The sequence below is a fragment of the Lactuca serriola genome, chromosome 4 (genome assembly GCF_051521515.1).
Source record: "Lactuca serriola cultivar US96UC23 chromosome 4, Lser_US96UC23_V15, whole genome shotgun sequence".
Taxonomy (NCBI): domain Eukaryota; kingdom Viridiplantae; phylum Streptophyta; class Magnoliopsida; order Asterales; family Asteraceae; genus Lactuca; species Lactuca serriola.
In genome coordinates, this window is record NC_136411.1 from 162,550,118 (window position 1) to 162,566,281 (window position 16,164).

Consider the following 16,164-nt stretch of genomic DNA (forward strand, 5'->3'; position numbering starts at 1 on the left):
GGGAGAGATTTCACATACTTAGAGAGATTTTCGATAAGAAGAGATAGAGTGAAAATGATTGAGAGAGGTTTCATTGGTGACCGTTTTGAGTGTTCGGCTTTGCAATGCAGGGTCCGTAAGCCTCGTTAAGCCTTGTTTAAGGATCTTGCATACTCCCGATGAGTATGCAACATTGTTTTATCGGTTTGGCTCGCCACGTACCACAGTTTTAGGTTAAGGAGATCTAGATGTACGCACTTTTCGATTTATGATCTCTCATTAGAATAGAGAGTTGTTTAGGAGTTACTTAACGTAAACTCTAGTACTCACGACAAAATGAGTGGACCGGTTTGACTTGTTGACTTTAGTTGACTTTGACTTGACTGAAAATTGACGGTTGTCACATCATCCCCCCGTTAGAGGGAATTTCGTCCCGAAATTTGAAATCAGGCAAGGAGTTTGTGAATGACTAAGGTCGGCTCTACATTATTTTGATTCTGACTAAGAGATGAGTTATTATACATGAAAACTTAGCTTATACACATTATGATATAACCAATACTGGGCGGATAGTAAAATGTGTGATTCTACTTCAGTTTCACATCCCAACGAGGAAAAGAAACTAAGTCAGAATTCTCACATTCTATTATCTACCAGGTATTCGTTATATATAACTGGGGAATGTATAAGTGAGGAAATCATAACAAATAACATTCTTAATAATCCTTCTTAATGAATTAGAGTTCCTAGTCAGGGCTATCATTGAACCTAGATGTATTTCAACCGTTCACCTATAGAGTAGAAGTATGTTCTCGAAGGTTTGACCTACATCCCTATGATGCAGTCCCATTACGGAGTCGAAGTAAATTCATAGAATGGTCTCATGACGGCCTTGGAATTTCTTATTGTTTATGCTCTCAGTTTAATCCTTGGCATTATTACTATGCATGCTTTAATCGATGCTAGACTTAATCAAATAAAGAAATTTGGAATTTAAATGTCGATGTTAGAAACACGTACTAATATTTGCGGGCAGTTCCGGGGTGGTCTCTCCTTCGGTGATCGCAAGCACCCTACACCACCACTGGCATCTCTTGCTCTTGGGCAGTTCCTTTTAAAGTGGCCTGTTTCTCCACATTTGTAACAGGCTGGGCTTACTCCAGAGCCGGGAAACTGGTTGATGGGTCGTGCCGATGCCCTACAGAAACGGGTAGTGTGCCCTTTCCTATTGCAGTTCATGCAATGCAATTCTCTACAAGCCCCAGTGTGATGAAAGCTACACTTGTTACATTTCGGAAGGGTTCCAGCGTATTGTTTCATGGGAGTTGGCGTGGTGAGGGTTGTGGCAGCATGAACAACAAAAATTGGCGTGGTTGTCGTAGTGTCATGGCTGGCACGATGGTCGATGAGTTGTTGTGCCAACTCCTTGGCGCTGTCGAAGGTAGTTGGTCTGGAGGCCAATACACTATCATGAATCTGGGATGATAGCCCCCAAAGGTATCGTTCTACCTTTTTCTCCTCTGGGGTGACCATTTCAGGACAGAGGAGTGCTAGGTCATTGAATCGGGCGGTATAAGCTTCGAGATCCGTCCCCGACATTTTGAGGTTCCAGAGTTCCTCTTCCACTTTTTGCACTTCGCCTCTTGGGCAATATTCTTTCAGCATTAAAACTTTTAGATCCTCCCAGCTTATAGAGTTAGCCACTACAGGAGTAAGCGACTTAACTCTGCCGTTCCACCAACTAAGAGCTTTTCTTGTGAAGGTGAATGCCGCATACTTGACCTTGCTTGCTTCGGGACAAGCACAAATTTCGAAGACTGCTTCGGTCCTTTCGAACCATTGCATCAGTGCGATGACGCCCCCGCTTCCGTCGAAACGATCGGGTTTGCCATTCGTGAAGTCTTTGTAAGAACACTCCTTAGTACGCCCTGTGCTGTCCCCCTGATTCGAGTTAGTATTCCCGGATCTGAAGCCGCCAGAACCATTTGTACCCATTTGCGACATTGTTGCCGCCACGGTTGCTGTTACGGCAGCTTGAAACATTATGGGATCAAACTGCGGAGGGGGCGGTGCTGTGCTTCCGGAGGGTCTGGACTTTTTCTTTGGCGGCATAGTCCTGTCATAAGTTGGTAGAGACGAACATTGATAAGTTTTTAATAGTAGTGACAAGTCAGATGATATCAAGCCAGACTTGTCTGTATTATGTTCTGACTTAAAAGTATTGTGTATGTAATTCATAACAAAGCCCCTATGAATGAATTTTAGTGGTAGTGACTCAAATGCAACTTGTGATTTGTTTCGTGCCTGATCCCTTCCTAAAATCACTTGGTATATATTAAGAATTTCTTGGAGTTACCATATGTAAATTGTTTGTAATATAGGGTTCGAGGAAAATAGGTCTACATCTCATTAACGTAAGGAAAATTTTGGGCAATGCTACGGTTCCCTTGAATAGTGCAGTCTCCAGATTCTGAAGGATTCGAATGTCTTCATTTAACAACCTAGGTTGGTCATGTTCTTCGCTCCAGGTTTCCAAGCACTCTACCCAAGGAGGCGTTGGGCCTTGAAAAACCGGACGAGGGTTAGGATTCGGAACAAGGGCCATCAGGGTAGGTTCTCCACTTCAGGGTCGGAGTCAGGACCATCAGCAAAGCCTTCAGCTTGGTGACCATCCACAGGGATTGGGTAATCATTCTATGGCTCCTCTCCGAGCCATTCAGTATTGTCGTGGTTAGGGTAGTACGGGTCGTCGTGGGGATGGAATTCAGCCATGATATCTTCGCGAGAAATGGGGATATAAGAAATAACTAAGTAGACGTACTAATTAGATAATTATAAGATGATCTTTATCAGGTACTTCAATATATTGTTTAGTGCATACTAGTCATATGTATTTGGGACAGGATAGACCTTCGAATAAGGATCCTAACTCTAAATCCCCAATCCAAGGAGAACAGGAAGTAAAGCAAAGATCCACAGATTCTAAGTCTATGACGTCCTGGATACATATAATTTTAATGTATCCACTAGGCAATTATTGACCTATTGATAAAAATCTATTTAGTTCTCGAATAAGTAATTATAATAACACCAAATACCCCTATGGTATTTCATTGTGGTAGTGTTGGTAAGTTTTTAGACTTGTTGCAACACCTACGACCATTCCTGGGCATATGCTAGTCACTTCTGGGTGAGACATAGTTGATCAGGCTATGTCATTCCCAGACCTGACTATACATCCCCAAGCCTACTCGTATCGTTCAACAATCACCACTTTTGTCCCATCCCACCGTGATACTGACCCTAGTGTGTGTGCGCATGCTCCTACTTTTACCGAGAAATTATTTGTTTCTAAAAGTATAGTTGCTTTGAAAACTTTAAATCAGAGACTTTCAGTCCCAATGTATTTATAGTTTGTATATCTTATGTGGTTCGATATACTGAGTTCACTATAAACAATGCTCTGATACCAATCTGTCACACCCCCAAACCAAGGATGGCGGAAACGTCCAGGGGTGGAGGACTTCATGTACAGTATCACAACAACGTGTATAATAGTGCTCAAAGTAAATACAACCATCATAAATATAATTGAAAAAGTTACACCAAAGTATATGTTTACATGTTTCAAAATCAATTACATTATGATGACAAAATAAATTGTTGACGGTTTAACGTCCCATCCTCAAAGCGCTGAAGTTTTCCTGTTTCACTGATTTCCTGAGGATACAAGTAGTTTTGAAAGAGTGTCAACAATTAAGTTGGTGAGTTCATAAGAGTTTTGTTTGGAGTAGAAACCGTTTTCCTTTTAAAATCGATAGAGTTTGATCTCCAGAAAATCCAATATTTTCTTAGCTAAGTGTAAACTGAATATTCCTATATGATGTATTAATGAACCCTAGATTGACCCGTGGATTTCCCCTATAATCGTCCAGCGTATATAAGTTATATAAGATTTAGGTTAGATAAAACGTTGAATATAATGGGTCTGCCCTAGGTCCACAACCAAACAAGGAACAGGAGATGAGGCGGACACCACCAATTCTAAGCCAATCCAGACTAAATTCTTGTATGACTCAAGCATATACGCTCAACGGTTATAGTTGAAGTCTAACAATGCGAAAAATTTCATGTGGACTTAAACCCAATAACCGGAACCAATCCTGGTGTAGTGCACGAAATAGTAATAGTGACTGTGATCCTAAACTATGCATACAATAGTTTACCAAAAGTGGTGGTGATGGTGAATATAACCTATACATATCATAGTTCATCGGAGAGTAATAGTGATTAGTGAACATGAACTATGCATATTATAGCTTATCAAAAGTGATGGTGATGGTGAATATAACCTATACATATCATAGTTCATCGGAGAGTAATAGTGATTAGTGAACATGAACTATGCATATTATAGCTTATCAAAAGTGATGGTGATGGTGAATATAACCTATACATATCATAGTTCATCGGAGAGTAATAGTGATTAGTGAACATGAACTATGCATATTATAGCTTATCAAAAGTGATGGTGATGGTGAATATAACCTATACATATCATAGTTCATCGGAGAGTAACAGTGATTAGTGAACATGAACTATGCATATTATAGCTTATCAAAAGTGATGGTGATGGTGAATACCTTTCTTGTAATTAAGTTCATAGTGTAGATGAAACATAAACTATACCTATTATAGTTTATCACTTTGTTTGTAATATATATATGCCATAACTATACCGATTATAACTAACGTGTTCGTTTGTGGGGGTATAATGGCTTAACTATACTTATTATAGTTTATCATAATTATCCATAGTGGTAATAACTCTTTTGTATGTGTAAAACCTTTAATAATGTGTTTGATATATAACTAACCCTAAACTATACCTATTATAGTTTACCAATTATTTGTGTGGGTAGTGAGCATAAGCCTTACTTGTCATAATTTACCAATGTTTATATTTTAATGGATTTAGCCTTGTAATATCATTTATATATTTACCATACTTGTGGAGGTGTAAATCCATTTGTTTTCTGATGTATGTCTATATAAGAATACAAAATTGTCATGTATTGCAACTACACATAATCACATAATGATGTATACCTTGCTCAACATGTTACAAGGTGAAATGAAATTTATAGTGTTTTTCTGTTAATAACATTTTCTGTAACTGTTATTGGAAAATTTGTAGAAAAATCATAAAATGTCCAAATCAAGTTCTGTAGCTTCTGAGAGTTTGGAAAATGAGTCTAGTTTGTTCATAATTTTTATTATAATTTTTAATGACTTCTTACTTATGTGAAAAAGTCCATAATCACAGACTGGTCCGGATTGATGTTTGAAATGATAGGCAGTTTTGTAAAAATCACCATAAATTGTAGAAAAATCGTATGGAGATGTGCAAGTAGTCATTTTAAAGCTAAGAAGTGGAACTACATGAACCTAAAACAGTTTTGAAAACTAAAATGTTTAAGTTGTCCAAAACAGTCCGTGAATGGGGTTGAACTTTTCTGATGAAGGCTGTTAGAAAAATTTAGTTATGTTCTTGGTGTTTTAACTTGTATTCCCCCCCCCCCCCCCCCTAAAAACTTGAGAAAACATGAAAATGTAGGGGTATGAGCTCACCTTAAGTGATTTCAGTAGGTAAGTGTTGAAGAAGAGAAGTGTTCAACCCAAGAACACTTGAAGAATCACTTGAAGATTCGAAGATCTAACACAATTATGATAGAGTTTGTGTAAGATATCCATGATTCGAGTGGAAATAATTGAGATAATCATAAAGAGAATCGAGTTCTAGAGAGGGAAAATAAGAGAGAAAAGAGTTTGATCTTCTTGTGAAATGAGAGCAAATGAGAGAAGTGAGGAGAGAGGATGAATATTCAGCTCTAAAAAACGTGGGAAAGAGTGATGATTGAGTGGAAAGGACATTGATGTGACCTAGGTAAGGTGGGGAGGTGTGGCTGGTCATAGAGTGGGTGTGGGAGTGGTTGCTTGTGTCATAAAGTAAAGCAAAGTCAACACTCCACCTCTTTGTACTTTACCCACTTGCTTTTATTATTTAAATAAAGATTTTTTATGAAAATATGATTAAATTGTGAATATTTAGGGTTTATTATGTTAAAATATGATTTTGGGTGAAAACCCCGCATTAAAATAATTAAAAACGGGCCTTAAACGCGAATTTAATCGAAAACCGGGAGAGAAAAGCTTCCCAGCGAGGCCTCTCGGTCCTAGGCCGAGGTTCGGTCCCTAGGCCGAGGCTCGGTCAGGATGGTGCTGATTCGGAAGCGAGAGGCTGAGCCAGAAAGAGGAGCGAAGGCGAGGGTTCGGTCCGAGGTCAGAAGCGAAGGCGAGGGTTCGGTCCGAGGAGAAGTCAGAACCGAAGGAACAGTAGTGAACAGTACCTTCGGGTTCGGTTCTTCCTTTTAAGCAAGGTTCGGTTAGTAGTGAACAGTACCCTCGGTTCGGTTCCTCTTAATCAGAAGGTTCGGTTCCTAAGAGGGGTTTCGGTTCCTAAGGTCCGTTTTTCGCGTAGACTTTCGTTTTTGGGCTGTTTTCGCCAAATTCGAGGGTCGGGATGCCCCGAGTGATTAGAGAAAGTTGGGAGAGATTTTGAGAGAGATTTGAGAGAGATTCCACATACTCAGAGAGATTTGGGAGAGATTGACATTCTTGGAGAGATTTCACATACAAAGAGATATTTGGGAGAGATTTCATATTCTTAGAGAGATTTGGGAGAGATTTGACATACTTGGAGAGATTTCACATACAGAGAGATATTTGGGAGAGATTTCACATATTTAGAGAGATTTGGGAGAGATTTGACATACTTGGAGAGATTTCTCATACAAAGAGATATGTGGGAGGGATTTCGCATACTTAGAGAGATTTGGGAGAGATTTGACATACTTGGAGAGATTTAGGAGAGATTTGACATACTTGGAGAGATTTGGGAGAGATTTGACATACTTGGAGAGATTTCTCATACAAAGAGATATGTGGGAGAGATTTCACATACCTAGAGAGATTTTCGATAAGAAGAGATAGAGTGAAACCATTGAGAGAGGTTTCATTGGTGACCTTTTTGAGTGTTCGGCTTTGCAATGCAGGGTCCGTAAGCCCCGTTAAGCCTTGTTTAAGGATCTTGCATACTCCCGATGAGTATGCAACATTGTTTTATCGGTTTGGCTCGCCACGTACCACAGTTTTAGGTTAAGGAGATCTAGATGTACGCACTTTTCGATTTATGATCTCTCATTAGAATAGAGAGTTGTTTAGGAGTTACTTAACGTAAACTCTAGTACTCACGGCAAAATGAGTGGACCGGTTTGACTTGTTGACTTTAGTTGACTTTGACTTGACTGAAAATTGACGGTTGTCACATCATCCCCCCGTTAGAGGGAATTTCGTCCCGAAATTTGAAATCAGGCAAGGAGTTTGTGAATGACTAAGGTCGGCTCTACATTATTTTGATTCTGACTAAGAGATGAGTTATTATACATGAAAACTTAGCTTATACACATTATGATATAACCAATACTGGGCGGATAGTAAAATGTGTGATTCTACTTCAGTTTCACATCCCAACGAGGAAAAGAAACTAAGTCAGAATTCTCACATTCTATTATCTACCAGGTATTCGTTATATATAACTGGGGAATGTATAAGTGAGGAAATCATAACAAATAACATTCTTAATAATCCTTCTTAATGAATTAGAGTTCCTAGTTAGGGCTATCATTGAACCTATATGTATTTCAACCGTTCACCTATAGAGTAGAAGTATGTTCTCGAAGGTTTGACCTACATCCCTATGATGCAGTCCCATTACGGAGTCGAAGTAAATTCATAGAATGGTCTCATGACGGCCTTGGAATTTCTTATTGTTTATGCTCTCAGTTTAATCCTTGGCATTATTACTATGCATGCTTTAATCGATGCTAGACTTAATCAAATAAAGAAATTTGGAATTTAAATGTCGATGTTAGAAACACGTACTAATATTTGCGGGCAGTTCCGGGGTGGTCTCTCCTTCGGTGATCGCAAGCACCCTACACCACCACTGGCATCTCTTGCTCTTGGGCAGTTCCTTTTAAAGTGGCCTGTTTCTCCACATTTGTAACAGGCTGGGCTTACTCCAGAGCCGGGAAACTGGTTGATGGGTCGTGCCGATGCCCTACAGAAACGGGTAGTGTGCCCTTTCCTATTGCAGTTCATGCAATGCAATTCTCTACAAGCCCCAGTGTGATGAAAGCTACACTTGTTACATTTCGGAAGGGTTCCAGCGTATTGTTTCATGGGAGTTGGCGTGGTGAGGGTTGTGGCAGCATGAACAACAAAAATTGGCGTGGTTGTCGTAGTGTCATGGCTGGCACGATGGTCGATGAGTTGTTGTGCCAACTCCTTGGCGCTGTCGAAGGTAGTTGGTCTGGAGGCCAATACACTATCATGAATCTGGGATGATAGCCCCCAAAGGTATCGTTCTACCTTTTTCTCCTCTGGGGTGACCATTTCAGGACAGAGGAGTGCTAGGTCATTGAATCGGGCGGTATAAGCTTCGAGATCCGTCCCCGACATTTTGAGGTTCCAGAGTTCCTCTTCCACTTTTTGCACTTCGCCTCTTGGGCAATATTCTTTCAGCATTAAAACTTTTAGATCCTCCCAGCTTATAGAGTTAGCCACTACAGGAGTAAGCGACTTAACTCTGCCGTTCCACCAACTAAGAGCTTTTCTTGTGAAGGTGAATGCCGCATACTTGACCTTGCTTGCTTCGGGACAAGCACAAATTTCGAAGACTGCTTCGGTCCTTTCGAACCATTGCATCAGTGCGATGACGCCCCCGCTTCCGTCGAAAGGATCGGGTTTGCCATTCGTGAAGTCTTTGTAAGAACACTCCTTAGTACGCCCTGTGCTGTCCCCCTGATTCGAGTTAGTATTCCCGGATCTGAAGCCGCCGGAACCATTTGTACCCATTTGCGACATTGTTGCCGCCACGGTTGCTGTTACGGCAGCTTGAAACATTATGGGATCAAACTGCGGAGGGGGCGGTGCTGTGCTTCCGGAGGGTCTGGACTTTTTCTTTGGCGGCATAGTCCTGTCATAAGTTGGTAGAGACGAACATTGATAAGTTTTTAATAGTAGTGACAAGTCAGATGATATCAAGCCAGACTTGTCTGTATTATGTTCTGACTTAAAAGTATTGTGTATGTAATTCATAACAAAGCCCCTATGAATGAATTTTAGTGGTAGTGACTCAAATGCAACTTGTGATTTGTTTCGTGCCTGATCCCTTCCTAAAATCACTTGGTATATATTAAGAATTTCTTGGAGTTACCATATGTAAATTGTTTGTAATATAGGGTTCGAGGAAAATACGTCTACATCTCATTAACGTAAGGAAAATTTTGGGCAATGCTACGGTTCCCTTGAATAGTGCAGTCTCCGGATTCTGAAGGATTCGAATGTCTTCATCTAACAACCTAGGTTGGTCGTGTTCTTCGCTCCAGGTTTCCAAGCACTCTACCCAAGGAGGCGTTGGGCCTTGAAAAACCGGACGAGGGTTAGGATTCGGAACAAGGGCCATCAGGGTAGGTTCTCCACTTCAGGGTCGGAGTCAGGACCATCAGCAAAGCCTTCAGCTTGGTGACCATCCACAGGGATTGGGTAATCATTCTATGGCTCCTCTCCGAGCCATTCAGTATTGTCGTGGTTAGGGTAGTACGGGTCGTCGTGGGGATGGAATTCAGCCATGATATCTTCGCGAGAAATGGGGATATAAGAAATAACTAAGTAGACGTACTAATTAGATAATTATAAGATGATCTTTATCAGGTACTTCAATATATTGTTTAGTGCATACTAGTCATATGTATTTGGGACAGGATAGACCTTCGAATAAGCGATCCTAACTCTAAATCCCCAATCCAACGAGAACAGGAAGTAAAGCAAAGATCCACAGATTCTAAGTCTATGACGTCCTGGATACATATAATTTTAATGTATCCACTAGGCAATTATTGACCTATTGATAAAAATCTATTTAGTTCTCGAATAAGTAATTATAATAACACCAAATACCCCTATGGTATTTCATTGTGGTAGTGTTGGTAAGTTTTTAGACTTGTTGCAACACCTACGACCATTCCTGGGCATATGCTAGTCACTTCTGGGTGAGACATAGTTGATCAGGCTATGTCATTCCCAGACCTGACTATACATCCCCAAGCCTACTCGTATCGTTCAACAATCACCACTTTTGTCCCATCCCACCGTGATACTGACCCTAGTGTGTGTGCGCATGCTCCTACTTTTACCGAGAAATTATTTGTTTCTAAAAGTATAGTTGCTTTGAAAACTTTAAATCAGAGACTTTCAGTCCCAATGTATTTATAGTTTGTATATCTTATGTGGTTCGATATACTGAGTTCACTATAAACAATGCTCTGATACCAATCTGTCACACCCCAAACCAAGGATGGCGGAAACGTCCAGGGGTGGAGGACTTCATGTACAGTATCACAACAACGTGTATAATAGTGCTCAAAGTAAATACAACCATCATAAATATAATTGAAAAAGTTACACCCAAGTATATGTTTACATGTTTCAAAATCAATTACATAATGATGACAAAATAAATTGTTGACGGTTTAACGTCCCATCCTCAAAGCGCTGAAGTTTTCCTGTTTCACTGATTTCCTGAGAATACAAGTAGTTTTGAAAGAGTGTCAACAATTAAGTTGGTGAGTTCATAAGAGTTTTGTTTGGAGTAGAAACCGTTTTCCTTTTAAAATCGATAGAGTTTGATCTCCATAAAATCCAATATTTTCTTAGCTAAGTGTAAACTGAATATTCCTATATGATGTATTAATGAACCCTAGATTGACCCGTGGATTTCCCCTATAATCGTCCAGCGTATATAAGTTATATAAGATTTAGGTTAGATAAAACGTTGAATATAATGGGTCTGCCCTAGGTCCACAACTAAACAAGGAACAGGAGATGAGGCGGACACCACCAATTCTAAGCCAATCCAGACTAAATTCTTGTATGACTCAAGCATATACGCTCAACGGTTATAGTTGAAGTCTAACAATGCGAAAAATTTCATGTGGACTTAAACCCAATAACCGGAACCAATCCTGGTGTAGTGCACGAAATAGTAATAGTGACTGTGATCCTAAACTATGCATACAATAGTTTACCAAAAGTGGTGGTGATGGTGAATATAACCTATACATATCATAGTTCATCGGAGAGTAATAGTGATTAGTGAACATGAACTATGCATATTATAGCTTATCAAAAGTGATGGTGATGGTGAATATAACCTATACATATCATAGTTCATCGGAGAGTAATAGTGATTAGTGAACATGAACTATGCATATTATAGCTTATCAAAAGTGATGGTGATGGTGAATACCTTTCTTGTAATTAAGTTCATAGTGTAGATGAAACATAAACTATACCTATTATAGTTTATCACTTTGTTTGTAATATATATATGCCATAACTATACCGATTATAACTAACGTGTTCGTTTGTGGGGGTATAATGGCTTAACTATACTTATTATAGTTTATCATAATTATCCATAGTGGTAATAACTCTTTTGTATGTGTAAAACCTTTAATAATGTGTTTGATATATAACTAACCCTAAACTATACCTATTATAGTTTACCAATTATTTGTGTGGGTAGTGAGCATAAGCCTTACTTGTCATAATTTACCAATGTTTATATTTTAATGGATTTAGCCTTGTAATATCATTTATATATTTACCATACTTGTGGAGGTGTAAATCCATTTGTTTTCTGATGTATGTCTATATAAGAATACAAAATTGTCATGTATTGCAACTACACATAATCACATAATGATGTATACCTTGCTCAACATGTTACAAGGTGAAATGAAATTTATAGTGTTTTTCTGTTAATAACATTTTCTGTAACTGTTATTGGAAAAATTGTAGAAAAATCATAAAATGTCCAAATCAAGTTCTGTAACTTCTGAGAGTTTGGAAAATGAGTCTAGTTTGTTCATAATTTTTATTATAATTTTTAATGACTTCTTACTTATGTGAAAAAGTCCATAATCACAGACTGGTCCGGATTGATGTTTGAAATGATAGGCAGTTTTGTAAAAATCACCATAAATTGTAGAAAAATCGTATGGAGATGTGCAAGTAGTCATTTTAAAGCTAAGAAGTGGAACTACATGAACCTAAAACAGTTTTGAAAACTAAAATGTTTAAGTTGTCCAAAACAGTCCGTGAATGGGGTTGAACTTTTCTGATGAAGGCTGTTAGAAAAATTTAGTTATGTTCTTGGTGTTTTAACTTGTATTCCCCCCCTAAAAACTTGAGAAAACATGAAAATGGAGGGGTATGAACTCACCTTAAGTGATTTAAGTAGGTAAATGTTGAAGAAGAGAAGTGTTCAACCCAAGAACACTTGAAGAATCACTTGAAGATTCGAAGATCTAACACAATTATGAGAGAGTTTGTGTAAGATATCCATGATTCGAGTGGAAATAATTGAGATAATCATAAAGAGAATGGATTATTCTTACCAAATGTGGAGGAAAATCCCAAGATCAGCCCTCAAATCTCGAGTTCTAGAGAGGGAAAATAAGAGAGAAAAGAGTTTGATCTTCTTGTGAAATGAGAGCAAATGAGAGAAGTGAGGAGAGAGGATGAATATTCAGCTCTCAAAAACGTGGGAAAGAGTGATGATTGAGTGGAAAGGACATTGATGTGACCTAGGTAAGGTGGGGAGGTGTGGCTGGTCATAGAGTGGGTGTGGGAGTGGTTGCTTGTGTCATAAAGTAAAGCAAAGTCAACACTCCACCTCTTTGTACTTTACCCACTTGCTTTTATTATTTAAATAAAGATTTTTTATGAAAATATGATTAAATTGTGAATATTTAGGGTTTATTATGTTAAAATATGATTTTGGGTGAAAACCCCGCATTAAAATAATTAAAAACGGGCCTTAAACGCGAATTTAATCGAAAACCGGGAGAGAAAAGCTTCCCAGCGAGGCCTCTCGGTCCTAGGCCGAGGTTCGGTCCCTAGGCCGAGGCTCGGTCAGGATGGTGCTGATTCGGAAGCGAGAGGCTGAGCTAGAAAGAGGAGCGAAGGCGAGGGTTCGGTCCGAGGTCAGAAGCGAAGGCGAGGGTTCGGTCCGAGGAGAAGTCAGAACCGAAGGAACTGTAGTGAACAGTACCTTCGGGTTCGGTTCTTCCTTTTAAGCAAGGTTCGGTTAGTAGTGAACAGTACCCTCGGTTCGGTTCCTCTTCATCAGACGGTTCGGTTCCTAAGAGGGGTTTCGGTTCCTAAGGTCCGTTTTTCGCGTAGACTTCCGTTTTTGGGCTGTTTTCGCCAAATTCGAGGGTCGGGATGCCCCGAGTGATTATAGAAAGTTGGGAGAGATTTCGAGAGAGATTTGAGAGAGATTCCACATACTCAGAGAGATTTGGGAGAGATTGACATTCTTGGAGAGATTTCACATACAAAGAGATATTTGGGAGAGATTTCATATTCTTAGAGAGATTTGGGAGAGATTTGACATACTTGGAGAGAGTTCACATACAGAGAGATATTTGGGAGAGATTTCACATATTTAGAGAGATTTGGGAGAGATTTGACATACTTGGAGAGATTTCTCATACAAAGAGATATGTGGGAGGGATTTCACATACTCAGAGAGATTTGGGAGAGATTTGAGATACTTGGAGAGATTTCTCATACAAAGAGATATGTGGAAGAGATTTCACATACTTAGAGAGATTTGGGAGAGATTTGACATACTTGGAGAGATTTGGGAGAGATTTGACATACTTGGAGAGATTTGGGAGAGATTTGACATACTTGGAGAGATTTCTCATACAAAGAGATATGTGGGAGAGATTTCACATACCTAGAGAGATTTTCGATAAGAAGAGATAGAGTGAAAACGATTGAGAGAGGTTTCATTGGTGACCTTTTTGAGTGTTCGGCTTTGCAATGCAGGGTCCGTAAGCCCCGTTAAGCCTTGTTTAAGGATCTTGCATACTCCCGATGAGTATGCAACATTGTTTTATTGGTTTGGCTCGCCACGTACCACAGTTTTAGGTTAAGAAGATCTAGATGTACGCACTTTTCGATTTATGATCTCTCATTAGAATAGAGAGTTGTTTAGGAGTTACTTAACGTAAACTCTAGTACTCACGGCAAAATGAGTGGACCGGTTTGACTTGTTGACTTTAGTTGACTTTGACTTGACTGAAAATTGACGGTTGTCACATGTTACATTGGAATGTCTTTATATTTTTGGAGTATTGAGTTTTGGTAAAGTTGGTAAACGCAAGGAACTTGGAAAAGACTTGGGATTTTGAACACGTTTGAGATGTCATGGTAGACTTTAAGCAACAATTAGGGCACCTTTCACGAATCCACATCAGGTGGGAGCCAAATTGACACCTTGTGAATTGATATCGTTGCCTCGTGAATCGACATCAGAAGACTATGCATTATAGACACCAGTTCATGATATCACTACTTGTGTTCTTAAGTTCTTACCTTCTTTCAATCTTGAATTCTCGATTATTCATCGGTTCGTCACACTCGCTTATTAATTATAGTCACCAAACATCAGTTAATGACACTTTGTTTATGATTTGATTTCCATTCTCGTACCAGACTTCAGTTCATCACACATTCACACTTGGTAGTTATTTCGAATCAATTGCACAATACCAGACGATCATTAATATACTGATTATTTTTGTTTTTATTTTTCTTATTCTTTTGTTTCTCGATCATTCTCGGTTCCTTATTTGATTTCTTATTATCCAAATTCTCAAGTTTATAGTGTTTTTCTAATTTTTGTTTGTATATCCAAATTTTGAACCGGAATCTTCCAACTTGAACTTGATTTTTTTTTTGTTTTAGGTTGAAGGATTATTTCTAGCCTTTAGGTTCCAGATTTTTTATTCTACAAGGTAATATGTTTGTAGATTTTTTAGTCAGAAGTTTTATGTTCTAGTTCCAAATTTTCCTATGATTGTTTTTGTATTATTTTATAGTTGTAGCTTTCTTTGAATGTGATCTGATACTAGCTTGCTTTACGTTCCAAGTACATTACAAGATAATATGTGTTTAGATTTGTGATTCATAAGTTTTATGTTTCAGTTCCAAATTTTTCAATGATTATTTTCATTTTGAAGATGTAGTTTGCTTTGAATCTAATATAGGCTTCCAGAAATTGAGATAGAAATAAGATAACATTATTGAAGAAGTAATTTTTCATAATTAATTGTTTTTGTACTGTTATGGCCATATTTGTGTTTTTTAGAATATTATTAATGAATTTTGTAAATGAAGTTTCTATTTTTTATTATTTAGTATATTTATGATTTCCAGTTTTTTTTTTCTTTTCTCCGTGGGCCTACTATATGCTTGGACCGACTTGTGCCTGGTTTTATTTTCGCACCGGACATCCAAAATATCATGGTCAGGCCTATTTTGTTGGTATATGTTGCATCAACATATCATTATTTGTTATGTTAAAATATATTAAGATGGTGTTTGTTGTCATTGATATTTGAATTTTTTTATAACATTTGTATGGCAATTGATGGATGCATGTGCATTTTTTATCTTTTAGAATTATAACTATATAGTTAAGATTTTAGGATTCAAATCCAATTTTACGATGACGATCTTGCAAAATTGAAAACGATAGTATCCCGATGTTGACAACTTTCGTTTGTAACGTCATAGTACTAAAAATTGACATTCTGCTTTTTGGTTATATCCAAAATATATATTTCTAAATTAAATAAATGGTACATAGCCACCAACGTGATTCATTTTAACAAATGCTATTATATAATCTTCTCTATGCATCACTAGGGCCGAAGTCCTGTGTCGGTAGGTAATGGGCTAATTGATTTATTCGGGTTTTATAAGGGTTGTATTTAGTTGTAATGGGAAGGACCACCAATCCATTACGGTAATCCAAATTGTAAATTGGGACATCCATCCAAGTTAAAAATAAGGGCTTGGGTTATTATCAAGGTCTTAAATTGCCCAAATAAATTGGATATGGAAATTAGGTCACTATAAAATTATATGAAAATTTAATTATAGTTTATATGATTACCAGTTACTTAAAATCTTTATCTGTAT